This window comes from Coloeus monedula (assembly GCF_965178545.1).
Source record: "Coloeus monedula genome assembly, contig: HAP1_SCAFFOLD_94, whole genome shotgun sequence".
Classification (NCBI taxonomy): Eukaryota; Metazoa; Chordata; class Aves; order Passeriformes; family Corvidae; genus Coloeus; species Coloeus monedula.
This window is the reverse complement of record NW_028120807.1, coordinates 377,564-386,338: the sequence shown is the minus strand read 5'-3', so window position 1 is coordinate 386,338 and position 8,775 is coordinate 377,564.

The following is an 8,775-nucleotide window of genomic DNA, read 5'->3' as shown; positions in this document are numbered from 1 at the left end:
GCTTCGCCGGAATCGGCCACGTGCTGCACGGAGGGCAGCGCGGCAAAGGCGGTCGCCCCTCGTTACCCTAGGAAGGCCGGCCTCGGATCCCCGCTCTCTCCGCCGGCACGGGCAGTGCCAGCAGACTGTCGCTGCGGCCGCCGCTGGCCGAAAGCCTCGCCGCGCACCGCCCGGCCGGCCCCGCCGCTCCGCGGGGTCACACGGCACCTGCCGTGGGCGGCAGCCGAGCGACAGCAAGCAGAAGCGCTCACCGCCGCGCCACTCGCCGCCCCGCCCGGGCGCTCCTCTCCTCGCGCTACCACCATGGCGCCGGCCCGCCCCGCCTTCCCCGTCGCCTGCGGCGCAACGCGGGTGCTCCGAGCCACGCAGCACGCGTGCGGCCGGGCCCTGCCGAGCCGCAGGCGGAGCCGGGGCACGGCCCGCGCGGGAGAGCTTCCGGCGAGGCTGGGCGGGCGGCGAGCGCGGCCGAGCGTGAACGCGCCAGGCGGGGTCGGCCGGCGGCGCGATGGGGAGCTAGATGGAGGCGGCAGCACCGCGCGGCATAAAAGAGCTGATCGTCCCGCAGCCGCCCGCTCCGCAGCCCCTCGGCTGCTGTCGAGAAGGGCCCCGGCCCTGGCCGCGCCGGTGGCGAGGTGGCTCCGCAGACCTCAGGCCGCCCTGGCGGGGCAGGGGAGCACTGCGAGCAGCCCCGGCGCCGCGCAGCCGTCTGTAACGCGCGGTGACAGCCGCCGGGAACTATTTTGCAACTCCCGGGGGGCTGGGGAGGAGCACGGAGACCACGCAGCAGGTCGCTGCCGTTGGGGAAAATTAATCCACCATGCCTGAGGTTGATGTCCGAAAAGGAGACAGAGGAGTCCTGCAACATTCTTCGACTACAGGGAGAGTCCCTGGGGCTTTTCCCATGGGGTCTGTCAAACGGTTGCGGGATGCAGCCCCTTTTTTATGCCAAGTTCCCGGCCACAACGCCCTCTTCCTTTTCTCCACTGGCTGAGGTATTAGGGGGATACAGACTTCCGGAACTGCCTACTCTATGCCCTCCTCTAATATGCACCCCCCTTTTGGCATCGAAAAGGAAGAAAAAAAACCATTCCTAATTCTATTACGTCTTTGTTGCCTTGCTCTAGGTTCAGGAATTTAACACGGCCTTGATTAATCAACAGTCTCTGATGATTAGTAACAGTTCTAGAGAACTAATCGTTTCTTCTGTTACTTCACTCCGCATAAGTTCCTAGCCTTGTCTACAGGCCAATTCACACGGTCTGTTTGTAAAGACTCATCCATCTCATTCCTTTTAATCCCTCCTCTTTTTATTTGATCTGTATTTGTCTTTACAAACCTTAATTACCATTGATTTAATTTTTTCTTCTTGAGTCTTCTGGGCTTTTGCTATTATTTGCAGTGACATCCTTTTCTGTCCTTTTGTAGTCATTTCTGGATCAGGTAGGCATGGCTGCTAGCAGCATCCCCTTGACCACCTGCTGAAAGAGCTGCACCCAGCATGGTGTCACGCATGGTCAAAAGATTAGAGTTGCTATAGCATAGAAGAGGAGAAATGGTATTCATTTAGCCCAGAGCTGGCCAGTTAACCATGAAAACATGTCCCATTACCATCTTTTCAACACTTGGACAGGTCCATGAGCTGAGGTTATTTCCTCTGTTATTTGACCACTTTTCCGCTGTCATCTGCTTGCAAACAGCAGCTCGAGTCATTTAATTTCCCACAAACTCCTCCTTCTTCTGCTAACAGATAATCTAATACCATCCAATGTTGAAAATGCCACTTTCCTCATTGAAGTGGGTTGCTCAGCAAGACGGTCAAGAGCTGTGGCTGGCTGGTTGGTAATTATTTCTGAGACAGCTTGTACCCTAATTATCTCATTCAAATGATAAATGGGTTCCCAGGCATCTGGGATTAATTCCTTAGGTTTCCAAGGGGCTGGTCCATCATGTTGCGTAACTTGTTCTGGTGGCCATTCATCTTTTCCCCGTTTTGGGGTGCTCCCTGCAGCCAAGGCTGCATCAGCTGACTGCTTTTCTCTAATTAAATCATCACAGATTTGGATTCCTAAGCGATTTCCCTGAATTTGTAGTAGCAAAAAGAACAACGGTCTAATATACCCCAGGGATATACCATATCCCTGACCAGTTTGGAGGTAACCTGAGCTAAGCATGTTGGCCACAAATCCAATCATGTCCTTTCAAAGCCCGTGTTCCATTAGCAAAGGGGCCTTCCTACCCTTGGTCATCAATTGGTGGGTCAAAATACTGCGGGTTTCCCTGGCCTAACGGTCCTCCAACAATAGCTGCCCCACCATAAGGGTCACAGCATTTGCATTTCCAAGCTCCCACACAGGGTTCCCATCTACATTTACATCTGCAAGTTGCTTGCTTGGATTTGGAGCAGAACTCACTAAAAGGCTTTGAGTTCCAATCCGCTGTTGCCATTCCCACTGATAATCACAAACAACATGTCTTCTACTTGTGGGATTTTTGTGGGGACAGCTTAAAAATAGGTGGTCAAAAAAACCCCTTGTCCCTCCCCATTGCTTTACAGGCTTCCAAATGTTTTTGGTAAGAACACCTTACGCAGCTACCATTAGTGAGCTGAACAGCTCTTTGATTGCAGTTGTCTTGATATTTGGAACAATTGTAAGGAGGGCAATTGTGGGTCCAAACCCAATTGTTTAAAGCCAGAGGGAAAGTCAATTGACAAACGCCTTTTCCTACATAGACCCGCCCTGTCCTGTTTAGGCAATAAGTGCCTGTTGGAGAAGAATGAAGTGGCCATGGACTTCCTTCTTTGGCCCCAAATCCCATCCTATTGTGGCCCTCACATTGACCCACCATTTAGGTTCAGCTGGGCTAGCCAACCATGGCCACTCTTCAGATCCTCCTGGCCTTCCACAGAGCCAGCAATTGCTAAGGTGAAAAACTTTTGCTACTTCTTCTGCTAAGGCTGCAAATTGATTCTCCCACTCCTGGCCTAAACTTAGCTGACCATATAAAAGTAGAGTTATTCAGGAAAATGTTTTAATAGTGTGATCTAATTAGCTAGTCTAATTTTCCCGTTGTCTTCTGCACCATCTGTGGCAATTGAAGACACAGAAACTACTTAACGTGAAACAAAGGCTGCAAGTATTAGCGCCCCAGTGAGTGGAGATTCTAGAGGAGGGATACCCATAGAGACTATTTCAGCAGGTGGTCTGTGGGTAGGCATGCAGGGCTTCCTCTGATGTCGAAGCACTGGCCCACTCCTGCAGAGTGTCACAGCCTCCCAGCCTTCTCCTCCAGCTGAGATGTGCAAATCTCTGAGGCTTCAGAGACCTTGACCCGAGAGTGACGGGTCCACCTGTGTCCAGCTGTCTTCATGGCTGTTTCTGTCGTCAGTGACACTTGGAATGGGCCACGCCATTTCAGAACCACTGGCGCTTCTTTCTGCTCCTTAACTAGGACTCAATCTCCTGGTTGGATGTTACAAGCAGCAAAGTCCAAAGGTGGGGCTTGTGCCAGCTGAGCTTCCTGTTGAAGGGGTTTCACAAGAAGCAGTATCCTGGCCACAGATGGTTTTAAATATACATCACTTACCTCTACTCCCCCACTAGGTTGAGACTTAGCCGGGTAATTCATAAGAACGACGGAAAGGGGGAGAACGGAATCCCTCTTCTGGGTCGGGCTCTCATTCTCACCAAAGCCAATGTCCAAAGCCCTAGCCATGGCATCTTGGTTTCTATTACCAGCTTCAAAAGGTGTTTATTTCTCTATTCATTGTTTTCTACCCGAGCCGAGCTCTGGGGGTGCCAGGGCCTATGGAGGTTCCATTGTGTTCCTAAAGAAGCCAAAACCCCTTGAAGGATCTTTCCTGTAAAATGAGTTCCCCTATCTGAGTCTATTGCTTCTACAATGCTGTATCTTGGAAAGATTTGTTCCAAAAATGCCTTAATACCTGATGCTGTCGTTGCTGAAGCAGTTGGAAATGCTTCTGGCCACCTTGCTAGCTGACATACCATTACCAGAAGACATGAAGCCTTCCCACTTGGGGCATCTCAGGAAAATCCACCTGGCATCTTTGGAAGGGACCTGCAGCCCAAGGCCTCCCTCCCCTGGCAAGTTACTTTGTAACTTGGCTGTTTGCTTTAGCACAGATCAAGCAACCTTCAACAGCTCGTTCTGCCAGTCTAAAAAGACCCCCAGCAACATCCAGCATGAGGAAGGCTTCTGCCAATCCTCAGGAGGTGCAAGGACTCTCTTCACGGAGTGCTTTTACTATTGGTAGGGCCAAAGCTTCTGGTATCTCTTGTTTGCCATCCCTTGTAAACCAATTATTGCCCTTTTTCTCTGCCACACGGCTTTTAACTGTATCTCAAACTCCTCTGGGAGAAAAGACAGCTTCCCGGCCAGTGATGGAGTCACTGCGAGCAAAGGGGGCATCTTGGAGAGTTCTGGCAGAAGTGTTGCTTTCTGACTTTCTTCATCCACCAAAAAGGAGACAGAGGAGGCCTGTAACATTCTTCAACTACAGGGAGAGGCCATGGGGCTTTTGCCATGGAGTCTCTCAACTGATTGCGGGACGCAGCCCCCTTTTGATGCGAAGTTCCTGGCAACAGCACCCTCGGAGGTACTCGGGAATTACAGACTTCCGGAACTGCCTACTCTAGGCTCCCCTCTAATATGCACCCCCCTCTTGGTACGGAAAAGGAAGAAAACGAAACTATTCCTAATGCTATGAAGTCTTTGCTGCCTTGCTCTAGGTTCAGCAATTTAACACGGCCTTGGCTGAGCAACAGTCTCTGTCGATTAGTAACAGTTTCTAGAACTAAGACTTTCTTCTGTTACGCCCCTACCAGTAAATTCCTAGCCTTGTCTAAGGACGGATTCGCACGGTCTCTTTGTAAAGACACATCTATGTTACTTCTTTCACTCCCACACCTTCGTGGCAGTGGGATGGCTCCCCCCGGCACAGCACCTGGCACAAAACCCCCCTATGCGCACACGCACACCTGCACTTACCCTGCACTCCGCTGCACACACACACACACACACACACCTCCCGCACACTAACACCCCCCTCCACATCCCTGCCATGCTACTTGCAGTGGCCCCGCCCCTGCCATCCCGGCCGGCTGGCAGCACTTACTCCTCACATGCCTTGCGTTTCCTTGCTGCCCCCTCTGTAGCCTTCCCTCAACCTGCCTTTTCTCCCCTGCCTTGCATTGACTTGCTCACCCATCCCCCACCTGACTTCCTTTCACATTCGTCTAGCTCTGGCCTCACCTTTCCTTTTCCTTCTAGCACCCTCATTGCCTTGCCTCGCCTCGCCTCGCCAAGCCACCACTTGCCTTGCCCTGCCCTTGAAGCCCTCCCTTGCCTTGCATGACCTTGCTCACCCCTCCCCCACCTGGAATTCAAGACCCCTTTTCAATGCCATTTCATGGCCTTGCCCTGCCCTTTCTGCTCCTCCTAGGAATCTCAAAGCTCTCAAGCATCTCCCGTGTTTCAGGATCACAGGAGAGGAAGACCAGGGGAGGACGCGTGTTGCCACACTCATCTCTATGGGCAGCCTTGGTCTGGGAGCAATCCTTGCATGTCTTGAATCTTGCAAGGGCAATTCACATTTTGCCCTTGAGCTCGGGGACCAGAATGAGAGTTCTTTTGCCTACAAAGGAAAGCAGGTAGCTCAAGTCTTTGAGGTGCAGAGGAGACATGACCCACGCGGGATCAAGGCCACACAAAGCACTTGGTCCTGGCTACTTTTGTGTACCAGCAGTCCTTGAATGTACTTCTCACCTGCCTTGCCTGGCCTTGCCTTGGCAACACAACAGTTTCCTTGTCTTGCCCTGTTAGCCCTCTGGAGCCCTCTGGAGCCTTGCATTCCTTTGCATGGCCATGCCCCGCCCTTGACCTGCCTACCGCTTTCCTCCAAGGCCTTGACTTGCCAAGCCCTTCCTGTTTCTGCCTGGCCTTCCCATCAGTGGACTTCCCTTCCTACGGCCAGCCTTGCCTCTAACGTCTGGGCCTTCTCTTGCCTACCACTCCATTTGCTTTCCCCTCACTGCTCTGGCCTTGCTTACCTCTCCCTTGACTTGCCCACAATTGCCTGCACTTGCTTTGCAGCGCCCTGCCTGCATGGAAGGCGAGGGCAAGAGTGGTAGGCAGGGCAAAGCAAAGCCAGCAAGTTGTAGGTAGTGCAAGGCAAGGCAGCAGAGGCAAAGGAAGCAGAGCAAGGGTAGCTTAAGAAGAACTAGACAAGGTACTGAAGGCAAGGCAAGGCCAAGAGACTCGGAGTGCCTTTCCTTGCCAAGGCAAGGACATAGTGCCAGTGTTGCTGGAGCAGATGTTAAGGTAGCACGGGGAGGAATAGAAAGTGCTGAGAACAGCGTGTGTGCTGCTAGTTTGAGGGGTGCAGTTGAAGTTGCAGGCAGCAAGATCTTCCTCAGCCCACACTGTTTTGAGCTCTGTTTTTGCCAGATGGTTTCAAGTTGGTGGGCAGAATCTGCGAGAGGGAAAAGATTGGTTTGGGCCAAAGAGGTTTGTCTGCCTCTTGGAGTGCGGTATAAAGAAGAGTCCGCTCTTGGAAGGGGAAGATGAGGGAAATCTTTTTGTCCTGAGGTGCTGTTGATTTGAGTGCAGGGACGTTTGCAACTTGCCTCTGCCCTTGGGGTGGTTTCGAGCAGCGCCAGGCGCTTGGCCTTCTTTTGCAAGTCGTCAGCGCCATCGTGTGCTTGTTTCGAGGAGCGCTGACAGTGCCGGGGAAAAAGCCAAGCGCTTCGCTGGCGCCGCCCCAAGTCGTGTGCGAGCAGTTGCTGGAAGAGCTCCGCTGTGCATCCTGCCTCTTGGAGACACAAAAGAATGTGATCCTGCGCGTAGCGGGGAAGCAAGAGGAATCTTTTCATTGTTGGCTGTGCAGTTACTAAGCGGCAAAAGTCAAGGCAGCTGCAGCACGGCCTCTTTCTTTCAGAACCTTTTCTGTGCCATCATGAACATGCTCAACATGCAACTCGCACCCACTGAACTGCATCAAAGGTCCTGGAGAGACGCACTTTCCTTCAAGCTCTAGCTACCATCCTACCCTCCACCTCTCGCCGATCCCAAAGCCCTTCCAAACATCCAGCAGCTGCACGCAGAGAACAAGTGCTAGAAGAAGGCGCTGGCCTTCAGAGTCCCTCTAAAGTCTGTAAACTAGGCGAAACATTGCAGTGACCAGCACTTTCCTTCGCAACTATCTACAGAGCGTCATCACATTCTCTCAGAGTGGCTAAAGTCCACCCTTGCAGCACAGCAGCGTTTCTAGCCACAGTTCGGACTGAGAGATGGGCCAGGTGAGAAAGCATTTGTTGACTATCCCTCGTCTCTGGAAGACTTGATACTCGCAGCGCAATCACGTCCACACACCTTCAGTGTGGCCAAGTTCAAGCAGCTAGAGCTCACAGAGACGGGAGAGTCAGGAGAGAAGCCGTTCCAAAAGTACCGTGTACTTAGGGCAGCATTCAAACTGTGCACAGCACTCTACAGCACTGTAGACCGTGGCTTCTCTGACAAGACGTGCCATCCCATTGTTGGCTCTCGCAGCTCGCTTGCTAGCTGCTCTCCTGAAGAAAAGAACTAGGAGGAAAAGCCAATGCTGGGCTGCACCTTCCCCTTGCCTCACGTAAAGCCACTTCAACTCCCCGCTGCACTCTCTACTTCCCCTCTCCTTGCCATCGACCACTGGGTTTTCTGCATCTCGGAGCCCAAAGGTAAGCGCCAGTGTTCCCAGGGATGCTTGGAAGAGGGAGAAGTAGTAGCACAAGTAGCTGCCGTTGAACTTCCTCCTTCTCAATGCTAACGTGAAGTCGGCAGGCAGGCGAGCAACAGCCACGCTCCTTTCTCAGTTTGTACGCTGCGGACACGAGCCCGGTGCTCCGGCGCCTTCGTTCGGCCTCTTTAGTAGCCATGTGGCGCTTTCATTCTGCCGGAGTCGAAGCGTCGTCTACTTGTGGCACAGAGAGCACGGTGCCGGCAGCCAAATGCTCCAGCCGACTGCTTCTGCCGACACACGCCTGGGCTATGCACTTTCCCTCTCAGCGACATACAGTTCTAAATGTAAAGGGAAAGATTCTCGGCTACGTCTGGCACAGAGAACAGTTTTAGTTCAACGGGCTTACCCAGAGCATGCCCCCGACGTGTGGGAACTTGTATTTGCACCACATTCCAGGGGTAGTCTTCTTTCCTTTACAGGCTGCACAGCGCCGGCAGATGGCCGTGCGCTCTGCACCTGCCTTCTCACTTCCAAGTAGCACCGCGCACATCAGAGCCTTGCAGGGAGAGAAGACGCGGCTAGGCGTCTCGCCCAGAAGAACGTGGCAGGGCGAAAAGGTGTTCTTCTTTTGTCTTCCTCGTCGCCCAGAGTGTGCCGCTGTGTTGAAAGTCTTGGCCAGCGAAAAGCTACACCAGCAAGTGTTTCTCTCCTGATGCATTGCGCTGAGCGAGAGCTGAGGAAAATCCGTGCACAGCACACTGTGGATGCGTGCAGTACACACGCTGAAGAGCGGCACGGCTAAAAGTCATCGCTGGGCTTCAGTTCTGTCCAGACAGCAGAAGGCGAAGAACGAAGCAGCTGGGCACCGGCTGCATGTACATCGTGGAGCGAATTTCACATGTCCAGCCAAGAGCTGCTTCACAAGCAGATTCAGCTGAGAATGCTCTGGCTGCTTCACAAAGGAAGGTGCTGTGTTGCACTCCTGGACACTACCTGGTCAGAAGCAGGTTCTTACACCTTCAATGCTGCAGAGTCCATGC